The sequence below is a fragment of the Gekko japonicus genome, unplaced genomic scaffold, assembly GCF_001447785.1.
Source record: "Gekko japonicus isolate JY-2015 unplaced genomic scaffold, Gekko_japonicus_V1.1 scaffold2095, whole genome shotgun sequence".
In the NCBI taxonomy this organism is placed as follows: Eukaryota; Metazoa; Chordata; class Lepidosauria; order Squamata; family Gekkonidae; genus Gekko; species Gekko japonicus.
The window spans coordinates 99680-122161 of NW_015172067.1; the positions used below are offsets into that span (position 1 = coordinate 99680).

The window sequence follows — 22482 nt, forward strand, 5'->3', positions numbered from 1 at the left end:
GACCCGAGGGCCTCGGCTCCGTCTCTTTCCGGCTCTCTCCCCCCCCCCCACCGTCTCCACCTCGCACTCTCTCTCTCACCACCCCCCAACCCCCCGGCTCCGGCGGTGGCGGCGACGTTCCAGAGCGTCCTCTGCTCTGTGACTTTCGGGGGGATTTAAACATCCCCCCGATTTTTTCCCAAAGGTTTCGCATTTTTGTGCACCCCTGGGGACTGCCCCAAGAGTGCACAAAAATCTCCCTGCCCCCCAAGTCGCCCCGGAGTGCGGATTTAGCGATCCGCACTCACGGGGTGACTTGGCTATTAGTATAAGGATTGCTGTGTGTTGATTGTACAATGTTTTTTTTTTTTTAATGGAGCTGAACCTTTGGAAGCAGCTTTGGTCTTAGCCAGGGGTCATTTTGTAGAAAAAGAGCTAGGGGAACTCATTAGAAAAGGATGCTGTTAGTTACCTCCATGCTTGAAAGGAGACAAATGTAGCCTAACAACAGGGTCTCAGTTAATCACTTTTAGCACTTCACAAGAAGGATACATCAGTTTCATTGGACTTCTTTGTTTATGGTTTATGGTTTTAGAAGATATGAACTTTGGAGAGAATTTCATAAAATGGATGAAATCAATCTATACAGTCCACAAAAATAATTATTAATGCGATCTAACAAAACTGATGAAAAGTACAGGGTTTGACGCATGGAGAACTCAGACTACGACATGCGTTCAGACATGTTTATTGTACTTCACAACAAGGCAAGGCAAAACGGCCCTGCAAGGCCAACTATATACACTTCACCCGGCACACCTCTGTCCCCATTGGAGGATTTGAATTTCCCGCCAAGGGTGCTATTGGTGGACTCGAGGTGGACTAGGATCCTAGGTCCCCTTTGTGTTTGGGGACCAAGCTCCTGCTTTAGCCACAGACCCCTGGTGGCGGTCGGTCTGCATACATAACAACTGTGTACCATTCAAAAGGGAACAAGACAAGGTTGTCCACTGTTCCTGCTCCTGTTTGTTTTGATTCCTGAAATACTGAACAGAGATGTAAGACAGGAGGAGAAGATTGAGGGGGGAAAGATTAAAAAAGAGACTTATAATAAGTTAAGGGCATTTGCAGAAGTTTTGGTGTTTGTTTTGGAAGATCCTTTAAAGGGAGTGTAGTCTGATGCAGTCTAAAAGAATGTAGTCTAAAAGAGTGTAGTCTAAAAGTATTTGGTGCACTAGCAGGTTTCAAGATTAATAACCAAAAAAAAGATGTTAACAAAAATATGAATTTACAAGAACAAGTGGAACTGATGAATACAACAGGCTTTAAGATGGAGAAGAAGGTTAGGTACTTAGGTATTACCTTGACAAATATGAATTGTATGTTGTTTCAAAATAATTATGTCAAAATATGGAAAGAAGTTTAAAAAGACCTGTTAAAATGGGATAAACTGCAATTGTCATTGATGGGAAGAAGAGCAGTGATTAAGATGAATGTCTTACCTAGGATGTTATTTCTGTTCCAGACAAAACTGGTTTTGACAACTGAGATACCATTCAAACAATGGCAAAAAGATATTTCTAATTTTGTATGGCAAGGGGGGAAAGCATATATTAGATATAAAATATTGCAGGATGAAAAAGAAAGAGGAGGACTGGGTCTACCTGACTTAAAACTATATTTTGCTGCTTGTTGCTTGACGAAAGAATGGCTTTTGTTGAGAAACAAATGGTTGCTGGAACTAGAAGGTCATGATTTGAGATTTGGGTGGCACACTTATCTGTAAAGTAAAAGTTAATGTTGATTTTGAAAACCACCATATTAGATGTGCCATTCTAAGAATATGGAATAAATTTAAGCCTAGGCTATGTCAAAAAACACATTTGTCGCTTTCAACACAGGAAGCATTTCTTTAGACGTAAATCCAGCACAAGTGGTTTACGTACCATGATATATTAGAATTTATACAAGGAAATTGTAAAATTAAATCAAAGAGAAGACAAGGATATAATTTATACAAGAATTTATACAAGGAAATTGTAAAATGAAATCAAAGAGACGATAAGGATAGCACGAGGATATAATTGTCAATGGTTTTTTAATGCTCAACTATTGGAAAGGTTCAAAGTAGATAACAGATCTTATGGTTAAGAACAATGTACAACCGAATTTGAAACAGAATTGTGTAAGAATGATGAGCATGTTATTGCAAAAATGCATAAACCTTTGTTGAAGCTTGCGGTAGAAGAACAGGTAAAATGGTCTAAAATTTTGGATGTAACATACAACTAGAACAATGGCAAAATATTTGGTTGAAGGGTCTTAAATTTACATTAAGTATTAGTCTGAAAGAGAATTTCTACAAAATGATGTATCAATGGTATATGTCGCCAGAAAAAATAGCTAAAATGTATTAAAATAGTTCAAACAAATGTAGGAAATTTGAACAGGAAGAACGCACATTTTATCATTTGTTGTGGACAGTGCTAAACCTAAAAAAAAAAAGATACAAATACACACAGCTTTTCAGAAGATTTTAAAGATTAATATACAGCTGAAACTAGAGGCTTTTCTGTTGGGATAAATTGACAGACAGAAAAAACACATGGACAATGACGGCAAGATTATTATATGGTCAGAAATGGAAAACTTCAATATTACCTACAATAGAAAAATGGCTGGTGAAGATGGTGGAACTTCATGAAAAAGTTACTTCTTTGATCAGGGAAAAGACATTATGGTCAGAAATGGAAAACTTCAATATTACCTACAATAGAAGAATGGCTGGTGAAGATGGTGGAACTTCATGAAAAAGTTACTTCTTTGATCAGGGAAAAGACATTATCTATATATATTACTAATCGGAAACCCCTTATAGACTTTTTGCATGAACCAAAAAAGATGAACTGATGAGTTATGGTTTTGAAGAATAAAAGACGGGAAAAGATTATAGATAAAGGAGAGGTCTGTTATGTAGTTATAAAGAGGGTGCTTAGGGAAAAATAAGTTGTCAGTTGTAGACAAAAATAGAAAGATATTCCCTTATTTTCTGTCTACTTTTCATGTTTTTCTCATTTCTTTTTCATTCCACTTTTTGTGTTTTCTGTTTTTTTTCTTTTTTATGTAGGTTGTTTTTAAAATCTTAATAAAAACTGACATTAAAAAAATAAAAAGAAGGCTACATCAGTCTCCAATCTTGACATATTTATTTGCTTCTCTGTATTTTCCCCTGGAATTGAATCCAAACAAACGATGACCATGTAGACGGATTGTTATTTTTGTTTGGTCTTTGCATCTGTTAAAACAACTTCATTATGTTAAACGGTAACCATATAGACTAAGCTTGTTATTCCTGAATCTGATAAATATCTTCATTATGTTCCATGCTAATTTACTGCCCACCCTCTGCCTATATGTATGGACTGGTAAATTCCATTTCATTGTATCTGAGGAAGTGTGCAAGCACACGAAAGCTCATACATAGAATCAGGGCCGGCTCACCCGCTAGGCGAACTAGGTGCTCGCCTAGGGTGCGCCGGCCCTCAGAGGTGCCAAACTGCACCCCGCCCTCCCGCCAAAAGCCCCCCACCGCAGAGGTGCCAAACTGCACCCCGCCCCCCTGCCAAAAGCCCCCCACCGCCCTAACGGGGCGATCACTGCCGCCATGGGATAGAGGGTCTCTGCCCACCCGTCCCTCTCGCGCACTCTCTCTCTCTCTCTGTGCCAGCGACGGAGGGAGGGAAGCAGGGGAGGGGGGAAGGAAGGAAGGCGGCGAGGAGGCAGAGGCGGCATGGCGGTGGACAGCAGGGACTCGCCGCCGCCGCTGCCAGCAAAAGCAGGAGGACACCCGGCCAGGGTGCAGGAGGCAGCGCCACAGCTCGCCCGCCCTCCCCCCTCTCCCCTCAGGGGGGAGGAGGAAGAGGCGGCATGGCGGCGGCCGGCGGGGCCTCGCTGCCGCCACCAGCAGAAGCAGGAAGACGGCCGGCCGGGTCGCAGGAGGCAGCGCCGCAGCTCACCCGCCCTCCCCCTCCCCCCTGGGGAGGAGGAGGTGGCAGCAAAAGGGTCTCCAGGCCCCACCGGGAGGTTGGCATCTGCGCCTTGCCTAGTGCGCAGCAACACCTCGAGCTGGCCCTGCATAGAATAAAACTCTGTTGGTTTTATTTAAGGTATTTATTTAAGTAAGGTACTTAAAGGTGCTACTGGAGTCAAACTTTGTTCTATAAAAGTACTTGGGAGAGGTCACCCAGCCCGCTCACCCAACCCAAGATTCTGCTTTGCTGTCTTTTGACATTGTACAATAAAGAATCCAACAGCTTTGGAAATTATTTTTAGTGTCTTTCTTTGATAGTAGGATTCAAGTATGGTAATATATTTATTGAGTTGGTAATTTTTAATATGCCCGTAAGCTACTGTTGATGCTGGAGCCGAAAAGGTAAGAGATGCAAGTCTGTGTGGTAGTCACATCATCTAGGGATACCTGGGGATCAGTGTTCCCTCTAAGCTGAGTTGGTGTGAGCTAGCTCACAGTTTTTTAGCCTCTGGCTCACACTTTTTTTGTCTCATCTCAGCAAGGACGGCTCCAGAGCAAAGTGATTTATGCAGTAGGCAAATCGCTCGCTCATAACTTTAATGCCCGTATCTCACAAGGTAGAATTTCTGGTCACAAAACTCCACATCTTAGAGGGAACATTGCTGGGGATCCCCTGAAATTATAGCTCATCTTCAGACTAAGTAAATCAGTTCCCCTGGAGGGAATGGATGCTTTGGAGGGTGGCAACTATGGCATTGTACTCCAGTGAGGTCCCTGTCCTCCCCAGGCTCCATCTCCAAATCTTCAGGAGTTTCCCAACCTGGATCCCCCACTGGTGGCCAAGAGGGACCTTGCAACCCTCAAACATCCAAGTATATTCCTAATTTGTTTTTAAAGTACTTATCCCAGTGGTGGTCATGTGGCAGTGAGTTCCACAGCCAATGATGAATACAGTGTATTTCACTGGTCTTCTATCTGATGCCCAGACCTTCACTGTGGCCTTCACTGGCTGCAGTCACACATACTAAATAATCCACTTCCAAACTGGATTTTTACTGTGTGAACTGGCAAAATCCAGTTGGAAAATGGATTGAAAGTAGATTATTCAGTGTGTGTGAGTGCAGCCTAAGTCTTCTACTACTTTGTATTATTGTTGTTAACAATACTTGGTTATTTTTCCACAGTGGGTTCTGCAGTGCATGGCTTGGCATCCCTGGGTTGTCCAAAAAAGGCTGCAGTTCACTGCAGGGCACTTGTTCATTGTTCATGGCACTTGCTCAGTGCAAAGTGGTCTGTTTCTAAGGACCAAATTAGATATGGCCACCAGGGGAGCACCGCCTCCATTTTAAAGTGGTTTAAAAATGTTGCTGATTGGACCTGCAGTGTGGTGGGCTGAGGCACTCTTGCCCCCCCCAGCCTTATAAGCAGTGTCCTCTAAGCTGAGTTAGTGTGAGCTAGCTCACAGGTTTTTTAGCCTCTGGCTCACACGTTTTTGTCTTCGCTCAGGAAGGATGGCTGCAGAGCAAACTAATTTGTGCAGTAGCCAAATTGCTCGCTCACAACTTTAATGCCAGTAGCTCACAAAGTAGAATTTCTGCTCACAGGACTCCATAGCTTAGAGGGAGCATTGCTTATAAGTGCCAAAATGGCGCACCCCTCTCCATTGCTGTTTTGGCACTTGAAAAGGGATGGGGCGGGGGGGAGAAGAGAACCACACTATGGGCCCTGTTAGCACTGGGGCTTCACAGCATTTTGAAATCACTTTAAACTGGTGGCAGAAGCCATGAGGATACCGTCACATCCGGTTTGGCCCTTAGAGTGATTTGTGTGAAGGCTTGTCGGAACATGAAGTCCTTCCTATTGATCACAGGTCAGTGGTGCCCTAATTTGACCTGTGAATACCTTGTGTGGTGATTCTGCAGTCTTTCATTCTGTATGCTTGTGCTGATGATTTGTTCACAATTTAAAACAAGCAGTGTTTTGAGAGTTTTGCATCTGTATGGTGCAGCATCAAGCATAGAGGCTGGTCAGGCAGCCACTGTTGGTGCATGCTTACAACGTACTCATTTGCTTGGATTATGGATGCCCGATAGACAGGTGAATCATAATTTAAGATCACGTACATTTCAAGTGTGTCTGTTGTTTTTGCTCTTGCACAACTGGTGACATACTGACATTCATCATGTGGGTGCATGAGTAGTTTGAACTATTTGTGACCCAGTTTAGAACATGTCATTAACATAAACCTGTCCAGTTCAGGGCATCCAGGCATGTCAACAATCAAGGCTGAAATACTGGGAAGGGAAACCATGCAGTCCCACGCCCACCCCCTGGCTGTCACCACCCAGCAGAACAGGGACAATTAAGAAAAGCACCTTTTGTTGAATGATAGGAAAATATATCAGGTGTGTTGAGTCAACAGTAATATTTGAGAACATAAAGGCACAAAACCTCTGTAATACAGTTCAGAACAATTTCAAGGGCTTAATAAAAAGTTATTTAAACAGAGACCTGAATTGCGCATCATGAATTGCAAGGAGCCAACGCTATCTCGATGCTGTTACTGAATTGCCGTCCCTGAGACCACCAATGATGTTGCCAAATTTCTCATAGAAGTTCTTAAAGTACAAAATTTTAGATAGTATTGTTCTTGACTGCACCTAATTTATATGGAATCTTAGACCTTAATTTTTATGGTACAATGTTCTAATTTGTTTTATGATGATATGCCAGTAAAGGTCTATGTATGTCTGTATGTATAAATGAATGATTGATTGATTGATTGATTGATTGAATGAATGAATGAATGAATACTGAACTGCCCAACTGGAACGCTATTCCAGCACCTTTATAATGCAGCAAAGGATTTTACTGTGCACCTTTTGGATCTTGCACTGCTGCGAGTGATCGCTTGGGTTGGCTTTCCAACTGGACTGGTCACAAACAAAACAAAACCCACTGCCCAGTCACAACTGGGAAGAACTTATCCCCGCTTGCCATGCCTCACTTTCCCCCTCTGTGTCCTTTTCTTAAGAAAATCCTGTGAAACCAGAAAGCTTGGAACATGTTTAAACATCTTACTGACGTGGTAGAAAACCTCTCCTCTTTTCAAAAGGAAACAAGCAATTGCGAAGAGAAGCCTGTAAAAAAAACCCTTTTGGCATCTCTGTACCTGCTTCAGCCAGGGGTGGCTTTTCTCTCTCCTTCTCCGCTTGAGTTGGGCATTCTGCCATACAGCACATTCTTTCTGCCCCAGCAGTACAAACTAAGTTTTGTTCCAATGCCATGTCCTGGAAGCTCCACCACTGTGCCCAATAAGACATTTGCCATCACAGATCCTCACCCTTATAATCTGATACTGAATTCACCAGAACTCAGCCCTAGAACCTGTTTCAGCTGGCAGGCATCAAGAAATTTAGAAGATGGAGCTTCTGAGCATGTACAGACTGTTCCCTTTTTCATCACTGTGTAATGACAGCCTCCCTCCAACACATCTCATATTATGGGGTCTGGTTTCTGGGAAAATGGGGAAAACCAAGATCAGACTGGGTTAAGAAATGTTGTGTTATAGAACCATGCAGAATAACCCTAAACATATTTTTACTCAAAAGTCAGCTTCAGGGAACACCACTGGGCCACACTCCCTCAGAATTGCTCACAGGACTGCAGCCACTCATTTTCCGAGCTGACATTTTGTGACCCAAACTTCCCCTCCAGAAACCAAGCTTGTCATTCTTTTTATCTGTTAAAAAACATCTTCACTATTTTCCATGCCAATTTAACAAGCCACTGTCTAGATATACAACTATGATCTGTAATTCCATTTCATTGTGTCTGATGACATGTGCTTACACATGGACGCTCACACAACGGAGAAAGAAGTACAAAGAGCTGGAGACTTATCTTCACACAAACTCAATTGGATACAAATGTTTATTTCCGGAAGGAGTGGCTTTTAAGATGAAAGATAAAAAAGAAAGAATTGACTCTGTTTTTAAAGCCAAAGAATTCCTAAAGATTCAGCTGGGAAAGGGAGAGGAAGAAGAAAAAGACGATGACAACAGTTCGAGTGGCGAATTGGAAACGGAATATTCTGGAGAAGAATCTCTGGCGAAGCAAGGGGTTTCTTAAGAGAATCTTGTGAAACCAGAAAGCTTGGAACATGTTTAAACATCTTACTGACGTGGTAGAAAACCTCTCCTCTTTTCAAAAGGAAACAAGCAATTGCGAAGAGAAGCCTGTAAAAAAAACCCTTTTGGCATCTCTGTACCTGCTTCAGCCAGGGGTGGCTTTTCTCTCTCCTTCTCCGCTTGAGTTGGGCATTCTGCCATACAGCACATTCTTTCTGCCCCAGCAGTACAAACTAAGTTTTGTTCCAATGCCATGTCCTGGAAGCTCCACCACTGTGCCCAATAAGACATTTGCCATCACAGATCCTCACCCTTATAATCTGATACTGAATTCACCAGAACTCAGCCCTAGAACCTGTTTCAGCTGGCAGGCATCAAGAAATTTAGAAGATGGAGCTTCTGAGCATGTACAGACTGTTCCCTTTTTCATCACTGTGTAATGACAGCCTCCCTCCAACACATCTCATATTATGGGGTCTGGTTTCTGGGAAGGCTTCAGCCTCATCACCTTCACTGGGTTAAGAAATGTTGTGTTATAGAACCATGCAGAATAACCCTAAACATATTTTTACTCAAAAGTCAGCTTCAGGGAACACCACTGGGCCACACTCCCTCAGAATTGCTCACAGGACTGCAGCCACTCATTTTCCGAGCTGACATTTTGTGACCCAAACTTCCCCTCCAGAAACCAAGCTTGTCATTCTTTTTATCTGTTAAAAAACATCTTCACTATTTTCCATGCCAATTTAACAAGCCACTGTCTAGATATACAACTATGATCTGTAATTCCATTTCATTGTGTCTGATGACATGTGCTTACACATGGACGCTCACACCTTGAATAAAACTTTGTGGGTCTTAGAGGTGCCACTGGACTCTAACTTTGTTCTATTGCTGCAGAACAACACAGCTGCCCACCGTGATTCCCCTCCACTGCCACACTTGGTTCAACAAGACTTGGAATACTGGCAAGACCAAGAGGTCACATCCTGAATCATGAATAGCTTTCATTCCTTCACTAGGGAAACGTTCGGAGGGCCAGTGCTAGAATTTTGGGAATCATACATGAGAGGTAAAGGAGAGTGAGATATGCAAATAGACAGACTGAGATAACTTTGTGCAGAGTTTGTTGCACTGCTCTTCCCACACACGGCTGGCCTTGTGTCCCCCTGCATTGCAGAGCATTCTGGGAGAGCAGGATCTCTCTGAAGAAAGACTTGCTCACCACAGGGGCGATGCTCTCAGATCAAGGGCCCATGATCGCCAGCCCATGAACCTCAAAAAAATGCCCAACTGCGCTGTCCGCTAGCACCAAGCCTTTCCCCCTGCATATGTAATGTCTTTAAGAGCAGAAAAATCTATTATGCCAGTTTCAAAATGAGATGCCAGGGCTGAAATGCAAATCTTGTTCCAAACATGTGAGGGTTTTCTTACACACCCACACTCAGAGCAAATAGGAAATACATGTTTTAAGATTTCCATCGTGATGGAACATCTAGGCAGGAGCCAAACTTCTGCATTTCAAAATGTAGCATTTGATTTCCCTTTAAGACAACACATTTTTCAAAATTCCTGATTTTGCATAGTTGTTTAAGGCTAGGGATACATTTCAACTTCACACAAGGGAATCCAGGTGCATGTTTGACCTAAGTTAAATTGGGATCAGGGTGATATGGCTACTGAGTGAGTCTAGGGTGCGATCTGAGCCTGAGCCTTCCTCACTGACAGACACGCTCCCCTGCGCCACCTTCCTTTCACAGGCAAAAAATGCCATCGAGTCACAGCTGACATGGCAAGCCAGTAGTGTTTTCAAGGCAGGAGACATTCAGAGGTGGTTTGCCAATTGCCTGGCTCTGCACAGGGACCCTGGACTTCCTTAGTAGTCTCCCATACAAATACTAACCAGGGCCACCCCTGCTGAGCTTCCAAGACCGGGCTAGCCTGGGCCATCCAGGTCAGGGCTTCTCCATTAGTCTCCTTCGGTCACTGCCTGCTCCGTGGGTCTTGCTCAGAAACGAAAACTGCCTTTGCTTAAAAGCATCTCTTAGCTAAGGCCTTGTGCTTCTGCCTCCTCCTTTCTGCTTTGTCAAAAAGGCTTACCAGCAGAGGTCATTTCGGGGGGGATCGCGGGGGATCGCAGTTCCACCGGGTGAGGTACGGGGGGCGGGGCACATGACGAAGCCCCGCCCCCTGCTTCTGGCCGCCCCGCTTCCAGCCCTCATTCAGCCAGGAGGAGGCAGGAGAAGAGGGAGGGTAAGTTGCTTCCTACCTGCCTCTCCCCACCCCTGCCTGCCTGGGGCCAGGGAGGGCCTTCGCGGGGCTTCCTTGCACTCCCGCCAGCCTTGCAGGTCCACTGCCGGGCCCCTCATGGGGCTCAGCAGTGGAGCTGCAAGGCCGGCGGCAGCGGCCGGGACCGTTGGGGGTGGGGTGTGTGGCCTTATGACACACTTCCGGAGATGTCAGGGGGTGTGGCCTTATGACACACTTCCAGTGACTTCAGGGGGTGTGGCATATGCTAATGAGTTATTCTAATGAGTTCCCCTAGCTCTTTTTCTACAAAACGACCCCTGCTTACCAGTTCTAGAAAGACAGGAAACAAACTCTGCTGACTTCGCCAGGGCCCTCTTTCCCCTGCTCCTGGCCCCCAGCAAAACACATTGCAGGAAAGATGGCGGCTAGGATCCCCCCAAAAAGCCCAACAAGTTTGACATTCCTGAGCCAGGCTTTGGGCTCCTGTTTCTCAAATGGCAGCTGTTCTGCAGAGTTGGCACATCTCTCTGGAAGTGGCAAGGAATCTGTTATGAGCAGGATTGACACTGCGGGTCAAGGGATCAGTTAAATATTGTCCATTAACCATCGCTTATTTGTTCGGCTTCCCCTTTTCATTTCACTCGGGCATCCTAAGGGAGCCAGTCCAGGAGAGAAGACTCCTTATTCCCCAGCCCTGGAGCAGTGGGGGAGGGAGCAGACCAGCCACAGGGCAAAGTTTCTCCCGCTGGCCACCTGCAAGCCCTTTGCAGGCATCTCCAAGCAGGAAGAACCCACCAGCCGCCTCATGAGCACAGCTGCCTCTCAAAACTGCCCTGTCTGGTCTGCCTGGAGAAGGGTGCTCACCCTGCCCCTGGGAAGGGACAGGCGACTGATTTTGGATTTTTATGGGAACAAGGAACTTATTTTTTGGCTTGAAAATCAATCTTGAGGGTTCAAACCCGCTCTTTTGTCACCCTAATTAAAGTTAATGTTTTCCGGGGTGGGGGTGGAGACTTGGCCATTACATGACAATATTTAACCAGTCAAATGTCCAGCCCTATTTGAAAGGTATTTGCAAAATGTCATGCAGTCTGATGGCTGAAGGAGGAACAAACAGTCCAACATTCCCCCAAGACGCACCTAAGCCTTTGACTATGCCAAAGTAGCTCTTTGGATCATGGCCAGAGGACAGAAACAAACTAACCTTGCTGTGGTGCTGTCTCTTCCGGCCTCAGGCCTCTCGTGGTTGCTCGGGGCCTCGAGGGCACCAATGATAGGAGAGGCCAGAGTGGGCTGAGGGGTGCCAAGGCACTCACACAACCCTTCGAGGTTGCCGGGCTGCTCTCTCTTCTCCCGTGAAGTGTCAAAGACTGGAGCAAAGTCCCTTTCCACTAAGAGCCAGAGTTGGTGTACTGTTTGGCGTGTCAGACTAGGATCTCAGAGACCCAGGTTCAAATCCCTACTCTGCCACGGAAGCTTTTTGGAGTGACCTTGGGCCAGTCACACACTCTCCGGTTTGGGGCAGTGGTTAAGTGCGGGGACTCTAATCTGGGAGAACCGGGTTTGATTCCCCACCCCTCCACGTGCACCTGCTGGATGACCTTGGGCAAGCCATAGTTTCTGACAAGAGCAGTTCTTGAAAGAGCAGTTTCTGTCAGAGCTCTCTCAGCCCCACCTACCTCACAGGTTAGCCCCACCTACCTCACAGGGTGTCTGTTCTGGGGAGGGGGAGGGAAAAGGAGCCTCCAAGTGAAGGGTGGGGTATAAATCCAATCTCCTCCTCCTCCTCCTCCTCTGCCACCGCCTCTTCTTCTTCTTCTTCTTCTTCTTCTTCTTCTTCTTCTTCTTCTTCTTCTTCTTCTTCTTCTTCTTCTTCTCCTAACCTACCTCCCTGGGTTCTTGATAGCCTGCCGGCTCCAGGTTGGGAAATACCTGGAGATTTTGTGGGTGGAGCCTGAGGAGGGCAGGGTGTGGTGAGGGGAGGGACTTCAGGAGAGCAGAATGCCACAGAGCCCACCTTCCAAAGCGGCCATTTTCTCCAGGTGAACTGATCTCTGTCGCCTGGAGATCAATTGTAATAGCGGGAGAGCTCCAGTCACCAACCTGGAGGTTGGCAACCGTAGTTGTTGTGAGGATAAAATGGAGGAGAGGAGAAAGATGAAAACTGCTTGGGGTCTCCATTGGGGAGGAAGGTGGGGTGCAAATGAAGTAAGTAAATAAATAAACCATGAGCAGGGGTCATTTCGTAGGAAAAAAAGTGCAGGAGCTCATGTACCTGAATAAAACTTGGTCTTAAAGGTACCACTGGACTGTTTTTTTTTGGGGGGGGGGGCTCTGCAACTTACCTGGCTGCTTCTTGCTCTGACTGAGGGCTGCTGGGAGCTGGGGGCGGGGCTTGTTGCATGTGCCCGCCCCCTGGGCTCTTTACTGCCAGAGCTCCGCTCTTGTGCGCTCCTGCAGGAAATGACCCCTGGCCATGAGTCCCCAGACCCTTGCAGCCCAGAGCTAGCCAGTATCCCAAGCAATGCTCCCTCTAAGCTGTGGAGTCTTGTGAGCAAAAATTCTCCTTTGTGAGCTACTGGCATTAAAGTTGTGAGTGAGCGATTTGGCTGCTGCATAAATTAGTGTGCTCTGGAGCCATCCTTCCTGAGTGAAGACAAAAATGTGTGAGCCAGAGGCTCAAAAAACTGTGAACTAGCTCACACTAACTCAGCTTAGAGGGAACATTGAGATTCCCAAGGGGCTGTTTTTGAACCGGGAAGTCAACCTGTACAATCTGAACTTTGCATGCAGAGAGAATGGACCAGGAGGCCATTGTTCTCCCACTTTCTCAACCTGAGGTAAGCCAACAAAATGATTAGCAGTAAGTTGCAGGCCGGGGAAAGAAAAGTCCTTCCCCTCCCCTCCCATAATCATTAGGCTGTGGAACTTGAGGCTACAAGATTCAGTGATGGTTGTGTTAAAGTGCATTACAAACCAAGGATTGGTCTGATCGTATGTGGGCAGGGACAGATTGGTGGGCAGGGGCCAAAGTTCAGCAGACATGCAGCTGTTTTGCGTACAGGAGGTCCCACGTTCAGTCTCTAGCATGATCCAGAAAAAGAATTGTGGAGACCAACTGTGAGGAAATCTCTTTTGTTGCCCAAGCCTTTCAAGAGTCATTGCCAATCAGAGAGGGCAATGCTGAGCTAGACAGGGGTCTGAGTTGGTATCTCAGCAGGTTTATGTCATTGGCTGTTAACTCTAATAGCTGGATAGATGAACCTCCATGAAGAGAGGCAGTATACCTCTGAATAACAGATGCTATGGGCTTCTCTTTTGCCTTGGCTGCATAAAGCCCGAGAAGGCTTTCCATCATGCAAATTATATAAGTTATCTGCTAAGGCACATGGTCTTTGCCTGCTGGTAATCTGTTATCTCTGAAAGGGGAACAGCTAGTGGTTATGGATTTATTTCAGGATAAACGCCCACACTGCCTATATTTAACTCGCTTTTAAAAAAATAATGGAATTCCCCCAACCCTTTAAAGTAAAGGTTCCCTTGCTCGAAAGCCAGTCGAATCCGGCTCTAGGGTTGCGGTGCTCATCTCCGTTTCAAAGCCGAAGAGCCAGCGCTGTCTGAAGACGTTTCCGTGGTCATGTGGCCGGCATGACTAAACACCAAGGCGTACGGAACGCTGTTACCTTCCCACCGAAGTGGTCCCTATTTATCTACTTGCAATTTCTTGCTTTCGAACTGCTAGGTTGGCAGGAGCTGGAACTAGAGACAGGAGCTCACCCTGTCTTGCGGCACCCTGGTCTTGAACCGCTGAACTACTGACCTTCCACAGCCTGCAGTTCAGCGTCTTAACCACTTGAGCCACCGCAGCTCAACCCCCAAAGACTTCAGCCACCCCATAAAACCTTACCTACCCTTTGGAGGTTTGCACTCTCAGATCTCCGATGGGCTTCGGTATTTAACTTCTGCATCTGAGGGAAGCAAGGAAACGGCAAGCGAGAAGGAAGGAGGAGCTGAGCTTTCTGATGCAGCTGCAAGCACAATAGCTGGGGAAGGTGTGATTCCTGTGCAAAACATGTGCTGTTTGCAAAAGCAAAACAATTGGGGGAAAGCAGCAACAGCCAGTCTAGAGAAGACCGACTGAGCATTAGGGATGAGGGAAGAAGGAAACACCACAATACTTGGGGCGGGGCAGTCCTTATACTTGTTAAAAGAGTAAATAAATTATCCTAAGAAGCAACCCTCATGAAACTCCCAAAGCACTTAAAGGTACTATAAGGCCTGCCTGGCTGAGTCAGAACAAAGATCCAGCATCCTGTTACCGGCAGTCAGAGGCCTCTGGAGAGTTCAAGCCCTGGACATGAAGGCAAGGACCTTTCCTTGTTGTTTGACCTCAACACCGGCTACCCAGAGAGATGCTGCCTCTTTACATGGCGGTTCTATTGAACTGTCAAGGCTAATAAGCTGCTGGCCGACTTGTCTACCTATCTAATCCTTGATTAAGGATATGTAGAACCAGGGGTCATTTCGTAGAAAAAGAGCTAGGGGGACTCATTAGCATAACTCATTAGCATATGCCACACCCCCTGACATCACCGGAAGTGTGTCATAAGGCCACACCTCCTGACATCACCGGAAATGTGTCATAAGGCCACACACACCGCCCCCAACGGTCCCGGCCGCCGGTGCCGGCCTTGCAGCTCCACTGCCGAGCCCCATGAGGGGCCCGGCGGTGGACCTGCAAGGTTGGCGGGAGTGCAAGGAAGCCCTGCGAAGGCCCTCCCAGGCAGGCAGAGGTGGGGAGAGGCAGGAAGGAAGCAACTTATCCTCCCTCTTCTCCTGCCTCCTCCTGGCTGAATGAGGGCCAGAAGCGGGGCGGCCGGAAGCGGGGGGTGGGGCTTCGTCATGTGCCCCGCCCCCCGTACTTCACCCAGGGGAACTGCGATCCCCCGCGATCCCCCCCGAAATGACCTCTGTGTAGAACACTTTATTTTATATATACCCTTGTCAGCAACTTAAATGTACGAGTGTTCAATAGCCTGTTTTCTCTTTTAAAAATAGTGGTTTCAATAAGAGTACCATTTGACGATTAAGGATAGACTTGCTGGGAGAGGCCAAGGGTCCAATTGTTTGTGTGCCCAGCTAGATGGTCCTGGGAAGTTGCATATGGCTACAACACTTCCCCCACACACACACACACACCAGTTGTTTGTTCCCTCCACCATTGTTCGCAGAAGTGCACCGCCTCTGAACTTGGAGGCGTAGGTAATTATGTTTGTACTCTGCCTCTCTGCAAACTTCACATAAGGCACCTTGCGATAATAACTAAAATGTAATGTCTGATATGTAAAATTAAAATCTAATAAAGTATGGAGACCAAATATTGGTTCGGCAAAACCAGTTGACACCTGTAAATGGGTGGGGAGTCAATGGGGTTAGGTGAGATATTTGACAGCCATGGTGGATCTAAAACTTGTACCAGGGTGAAAAGTCTGCAGTATGGCTACAGCGCCTGCAATGTGATTATATTCTCCAGTGCATCTGATGAAGTAAGGTCTGACTCAAAAAGCTTACGCTGAAATAGAATTGCCCTAGGCTGCAGTCACACACACTAAATAACCCACTTTCAATCCACTTTCCAACTGGATTTTGCCAGTTCACACAGTAAAATCCAGTTGGAAAGTGCAATGAAAGTGGATTGAAAGTGGATTGTTTAATGGGTGTGACCACAGCCCTATGTCCTTTCCACATTTGCCTGCCACTCCGGATTTTCTCAGTGTCTGAGTCGAGGCAAAACAGCATCCAAATAATCTGGGGCAACAGCAGGCTGAAACCAGACCTTGTGATTGCTGGACTGTGCATTGCTGCCGGCTGGGGAAGAATAGCTCAGTCTGTTTCGGGTTGAGTGATAAATGTCTGGAAAATAGGTTTGTTGTCTAAACTGATTGTCTTGCATAGAGGCTTAAGGGATTTTGTGTTCTAATCAGGTGAACGTGTACAGCTTGGTTCCTTTTCATGTTTGGAGTTATCTGTTTTGTGACGGAATCTATCTGTATGTGTAATTTGACATTAAAATGTGTATTTTAACTCCATTTCCCTCCCTTTTAAATTTGTTTTATACAAAACGCCAGATAAACTGCATATTAAAGTTATATAGGATGGGTTCACAACATGAACATAACAGAGGGGTTTTTTATTGATCTGAATACAAACATATCTATAAAACCAGTAGCAAAGAAGCCAAGGACAGGAATCAGAGGGAGGGAAGTGATTTTACTTAGTTCTGTCTTAGCTGTGTAGTGTTTGTGTAAGCCGCCCTGAGCCTGCTACAGCAGGAAGGGTGGGGTAGAAATCCAATTAACAAACAAACAGACAGACTAGGGTACATTGCCCCCTGCATTCTGGACCGTCTGCTTTTTCCAGATGGCAGCCCCATGAATAACACTTTGAAGCAGACTTACTAAGGCGTGGCCCATTGTGGCCCCCTTGGCCCTCTGAAGGCAAGGCTGTAGCTGGAAATCCAGTGTAAAGGACCAAACACATTTCCCAAGAACAGAGAACACCCCAGACCACTCCAAAAGAGGACTCTAGTCTGATCCCACAATCACTGATCCCACAATCACCCACATATTGCCCAAGAAACCCTCTTGGTTCGTTTATTTTTTTACACCTTTAATGGTGCCGTTTTCGGAAGGTCCCCGTTCCTGTTAGCCTGTCTGAAAGTGCTAATGCATTAAAGATTCAGACAAAAATGTTTTTGCTCATATCATTTTGTATGTACCACCATTATTCATCAAAGCAGCACTTTCCTGAATTGAAACATTTCCAAATAAGTGATGTCAGTAAGGCTCATTATTGTAACCGAAGACAAACCACAATCCATGGAGCTGCACTCACTTTTTAAAACTGCACCCAGCTTTGGTCACAAGCTCCCTCCCAGGTCAGTCCTTTAGTCCAGTTCCACTCTGTATCCTCCGCCTCGACTGGCAGCCACTCTCAGGCAGAGAAGGAGCTTTCCCGTCCCCTGAGCCTTTTACCTGAAGGTGTCAGGGATTGAGACTGGGACTTTCTGCATGCCAAGCAAGTGCTCTGCTTTTGAGCCAACCAGGGCCCCTCCCAGAAAGGGGATGACTGCACATGGAATGGGGAGGAAATGTGGAACTTTGCAGTCACTGTGAAAGGGCAGAGGATTGCCGGTTTCAATGCTCTCCAAACTAGCATCACCAAGAAGCAGGGTTGCCAGCTTCCAGATGGGGCCTGGAGAGCTGGAATTTCCCCAACCCAAAGCTGGCAACCCTACCAAGAAAAGGGGAGCAACAGCAACCATTTGAGCTCCCTCAGTGCAGCCAGGAGAGGGCTCATGGGAAGGCACGAGCCAAAATGAAGGGGCAGCCAATCAGCATGAGCAGATTTCCCCCCCACACCACACACACACACACAATCACTGCGTTCAAAGGGGCAAAAATCTCAGATGTGTCTTGGGCTCATTTCTGGGCATTCCAGCTACATGGAGGGCTCAGCCTAGGGAAAGTAAAATAAAATTTCAATATGAGATTTTGTGAGTCTCGACTGGCTTCTTCGGATATCTGAATGGAAGATCCCTGGGGATGCTATACCTCTGTCTCACCACTGCCCTTTCTCTGTGCTCCTCCCTGCTCTGGTATATATGGATAGGAGAGGGCAGCTGGGAGATTCCTAACGTACTCCGCTATGGGTCATTCCCCTAAGCAGTGGGTTCTAGTCTGGCTTCTTCCTCAGTGGATCAGAGGGTTCCTCAGTGGAACAGGCTTCCTCAGGAGGTGGTGGGCTCTCCTTCTTCAAACAGAGGCTAGATGGCCATCTGACAGCAATGCTGATTCTGTGAACTTTGGCAGATCATGAGAGGGAGGGCAGGAAGGATTGCCTCAGTACTTAGTTCTTGTGGCCCTTTCTTACACACTCAGGGAAATGCTGATCATCACGTTGGGGTCCGGAAGCAAATTTCTCCAGGACAGTTTGGCCAGGGATCCTGGAGGGGTTTTTTTGTTTTGGGTTTTGGGGGTTTTTTTTTGCCATCTTCTGGGCATGAAGCAGGGGTCACCAGGGGTGTGGGGCTGTAGTTGTGAATTTCCTGCATTGTGCGGGGGGTTGGACTAGATGCCCCTGGAGGTCCCTTCCAACTCCATGATTCTGTGATTCTGCTGTGCAGCTTGGCCAGGAGCTAGCAGTGAGCCAGTAATCTGGAGATCCATGCCAGCGATCTGGAGAGCCATGGCCCCTGATTCACGTAGGGGTGCCTTTCCCCAGTGTGCTACTAGGGAGCTGACAGGAGTGCCAGTGTGAATGTGTATTCCCTTGTTGCTGCCCTAGTATCTGCCCCAGTATCTGCAAAAGACCAGTGCTTCAGAGCTCTACCCACCCTAAGACTGAACCCTTTGTGCAAGAGAGGTCTCAGCCCTCCTATGGGGATTACCCCAGTGGGGTGCTGTTGTCAGGAGGAGCCCTGCTTGCTTCCTTGTAGATGCACCTGGCAAAAGGAAACATGAATCCAGGGAGGGACTACCTCCCACAAAGGCCAGGCTCCCTCCAGGACTCCTCCTGGTCATTCCAGGGTGCTTTGTCCAACGGAGGGTGCTGTCTCCCCTTTGTTCTCTCCCTTATTATTTCTGTGCATGGGCAGTCGGTGGCATGAGGTCAGGGCAACGTAGCTGCTATAACATGCACTGGCTGGCTCTTTTCATCTATCTGTTATGGGAGCGTTGGTGGTATGCCACTCTGTGATTGGTGGCTTGTGGCGGGGTTGCTATGGACAGTGGCATGTAGACCAGTAAACAATGGGTGCAGGTTGAGGGTAGCAGTACCCTGGGGGTTTGATCTCTGTATGCATCCATGAGCAATAGATACCCAAATCTCTCCCCCCCCCATCTCTGTTAGCAAGGATGTGCATAACTATGCAGGTGTAGAAAGCATGGTGAGAAAAGTGCAGGAGATGAAGTAAAGTCCACAGCCAAATACTGGGGCTGCAAGTAGACAGACTGTTTTACTTAGATGACAGTTGTGAAAGCTTTTCCATGACCATTTGGTGACCCGCTGAAACCATCCCTTATGAAGCAATAAAGCAGGCTGTCAAAACCTGTCTTTCAAACACAACAGCCTGTTCCAAAAGAAAATACAATAAAGTTGCTCTTCCTTGACCTTACTGGCAAGGGAAAATGCCATCATGTCCCCTTTGGCTATATGACTCTCATTACACCCTTTTCTTTTTCCTCCTCCTCCTCCCAAAACCACATGACCAAAGCACTCAGGAAAACTAAACCAAACACAGAACTCCAAGCTCCCTCCTTTGTTAGGTTGGTCTCTCCTAAGGCTTTCCTCCGATGCCGAGGGGCATTCCAAAGTACTGCCTTCTACCCCATTTCCCCCTCCCACTGTCCACTCTGCACCTCACTAAATCACTCCTGTTCCCTTCATTAGCTTTTTCTTCCCATTAAATCATTGCTCCTCCCTTCCCTACTCATTCCTTCTCTTCATGCCCTGCTTGGCATTCCATTCCCTTCCTCTGGGCTCACTGGGTTTTGCCAGGGCCCATCCAACCTTTTTTTGGCACCCTAGGCAAACTGGGGCTTCAGTCCCCACCCCCACCCTCATCAGTTTGACAGAGATGAAAGTGAGACGCCTAGAGGTTTACTTGCTGGGCATTCAAAATGAACAATGAAAAAATAAAAGTAGACAACTTAGGCTTGCCATTCCCCCGCCCCCAGTGCAAGCTTCCCTACGGCCACTCAGCTAGCCGGCAGTGGAAACAATGGCAGGGAACTGGAGGGAATATCGACAGCATCCTGACATGCTGGTGTCACTCCCCATGTGCCCAGAAGTTAAACCAGGACACCACCAGGGGATGCCTGGGCACTCTGGCATTTAGGCAAAACTCTGTGGTTAAACGGGTTGGTTAAAACTCTGCAGTACAACCAGCCCTGCCTGGCAAACCTAGCTGGTGGTGGAAAGTGCCATCAAGTCACAACCGACTTACGTTGACCCTGTGGGGTTTTCAAGGCAAGAGACATCCAGAAGTGGTTTGCTATAGCCTGCCTCTTGTGTAGTGACCCTGGACGTCCTTGGTGGTCTCCCATCCAAACATTAACCAGGGCCAACCCTGCTTAGCTTCCAAGATCTGATGACATCAGACTAGTCTGGGCCATCCAGGTCAGGACTTTCAAAGGTATACGATCATAGCAAGAGGATGGAGAGGAAGCTGCCACTGCAGTCATTCACAGGGACCAATTTCACACAAGAGCTGCGCCACGGTCGCGCCTCCCTTTGCCCCTCTTCTATTGGTCAGTTTCCCACTCGAAGCCACGTGGCTGCGTTTTGACCCGCGGCTTCGCCCGATTTTCCCCGCGGTTTCGTGATCCTGTTTTTTGAGGATCACAAAACCATGGGGAAAATCAGGCGAAGCTGCAGGTCAAAACGCGGCTGTGCGGTTTCGAGTGGGAAATTGACCAATAGGAGCGGGGCAAAGGGAGGCGCGACCGCAGTGCAGCTCTTGTGTGAAATCGGTCAGGGTGTCTGTTGTGGGGAGAAGAAGGGAAGGCAATTGTAAGCCACTCCAAGACTCCTTCGGATAGTGAAGAGCGGGGTATAAAACCAACTCCTACTCCTCCTCTTCATCGCTACATCCTGGGTTGACAATTTCTGCAACTGGTCCACCATGACCCCAAGCATGTTTCCTGATCAGTCACTGCCAGTTCAGACCCAACCGTGCAGGAGTCCCCAATGTGGTGCCCGTGGGTGCCTTGGCACCCACTGGCACATTTTTTGGTGCCCACCAAGTTTAGGGAGTGGGTGGGGCCAGGTAGGACTTTTGCCCAGCAAGGTTTCTGATTGACTATTGGAGCTTTGATTGATTTAAAGAAAATGTTTTTTGGCAGCACCTTCTACCAAAGCACGAAGATCTACACTGTGTTCCTGAGGTTAACTTGTAGCAATCGTTTTGCTCCTGGCACCGCCTTCCGTGGCAGCCATTTTGTGGCTATGCCCACCATGCCATGTCAGAACTCCAAACGTGCCCACAGGCTCAAAACGTTTGGGCACCTCTGCAGTTGGTGAATATGCCAGGACCAGGTAAAGATTTTGCACACCCCCTGAGACTCACTTTACACTGACATTGAACCTTGTTTTCTATGTCGTGGCCCCCTCGCTCAGTTTGGAGAGATCCTTGTGGAGTCATTCACAATTGGCTTTATTTGTCACCATCCTAAGTAAAACGTCATCTGCAGATCCAACTGCCTTCCTACTCATCCCTGATTCCAGATCATTTATAAGTCCGGCAAGATGCTGACAACCCCACCCATTCTCCTAGGCAGTGTTCCCTGTTAGCTGAGTTAGTGTGAGCTAGCTCACAGTTTTCTAGCCTCCAGCTCACACATTTTTGTCTTAGCTCAGGAAGAACAACTACAGAGCAAACTAATTTATACGGTTGCCAAATCGCTCGCTCACAGTTTTAATGCCAGCAGCTCACAAAGTAGAATTTTTGCTCACAAGACTCCACAGCTTAGAGGGAACATTGCTCCTAGGACCCCATCCTTATCTCCGAACACTCAGAGGTTGACTTTCCCTCCTGTGGTGACTCATGCCCCTGGTAGCTTCTAATCATTAAGTTCACCACAGGCTTGCTTCATTCAGCTACCCACTCACATCCCACACTTCTGTTCTTGGTTGAACAGATTGTGTGGGGAGGTCTTGAGTGCAAACACACCCTTGATTACCTGTAAAAGAAACATTCTTTTCCCACTGTGGCTTTCTCATGCCACTCTCTTATCTGCAGAATAATTCTGCAGAGTCATGGTCTTATTATTAATGGTCCTGGCACTGCGCAGCATCAGTGTTGGAGAAGGGTTACCTTTCCTTACTGTGCTACCAACATGCCTTAGGACAGGATGAAGGTTGGAAGGAGACCAAGCATATCCGTATCTCCGTCTCCTTCCCTTCCAGTACCTTGTCCCACTGTTCCTAAATAAATACAGAACTTTACATTTATCCCTGTTGAAGTGAATTCATTTTATTTGTTTAAGCCCAGTTTTCCAGCCTGTCAAGATCATCCTGTATCCTGACTCTGTC

General features: G+C 47.0%; 1 protein-coding gene across 2 annotated transcripts in view; it reads right to left on the minus strand.

The window, feature by feature from the left end:
* Window positions 1-17343, minus strand: part of LOC107118477 (N-acetyllactosaminide alpha-1,3-galactosyltransferase-like) — a 75848-nt gene extending 58505 nt beyond the window's left edge. For both annotated transcript variants that reach the window (XM_015420828.1, XM_015420826.1), the window contains exon 1: window positions 17284-17343. The gene's annotated coding sequence lies outside the window, so the exon portion shown is untranslated. The remainder of the gene's footprint in view (window positions 1-17283) is intronic.
* Window positions 17344-22482: the final 5139 nt, after the last annotated feature.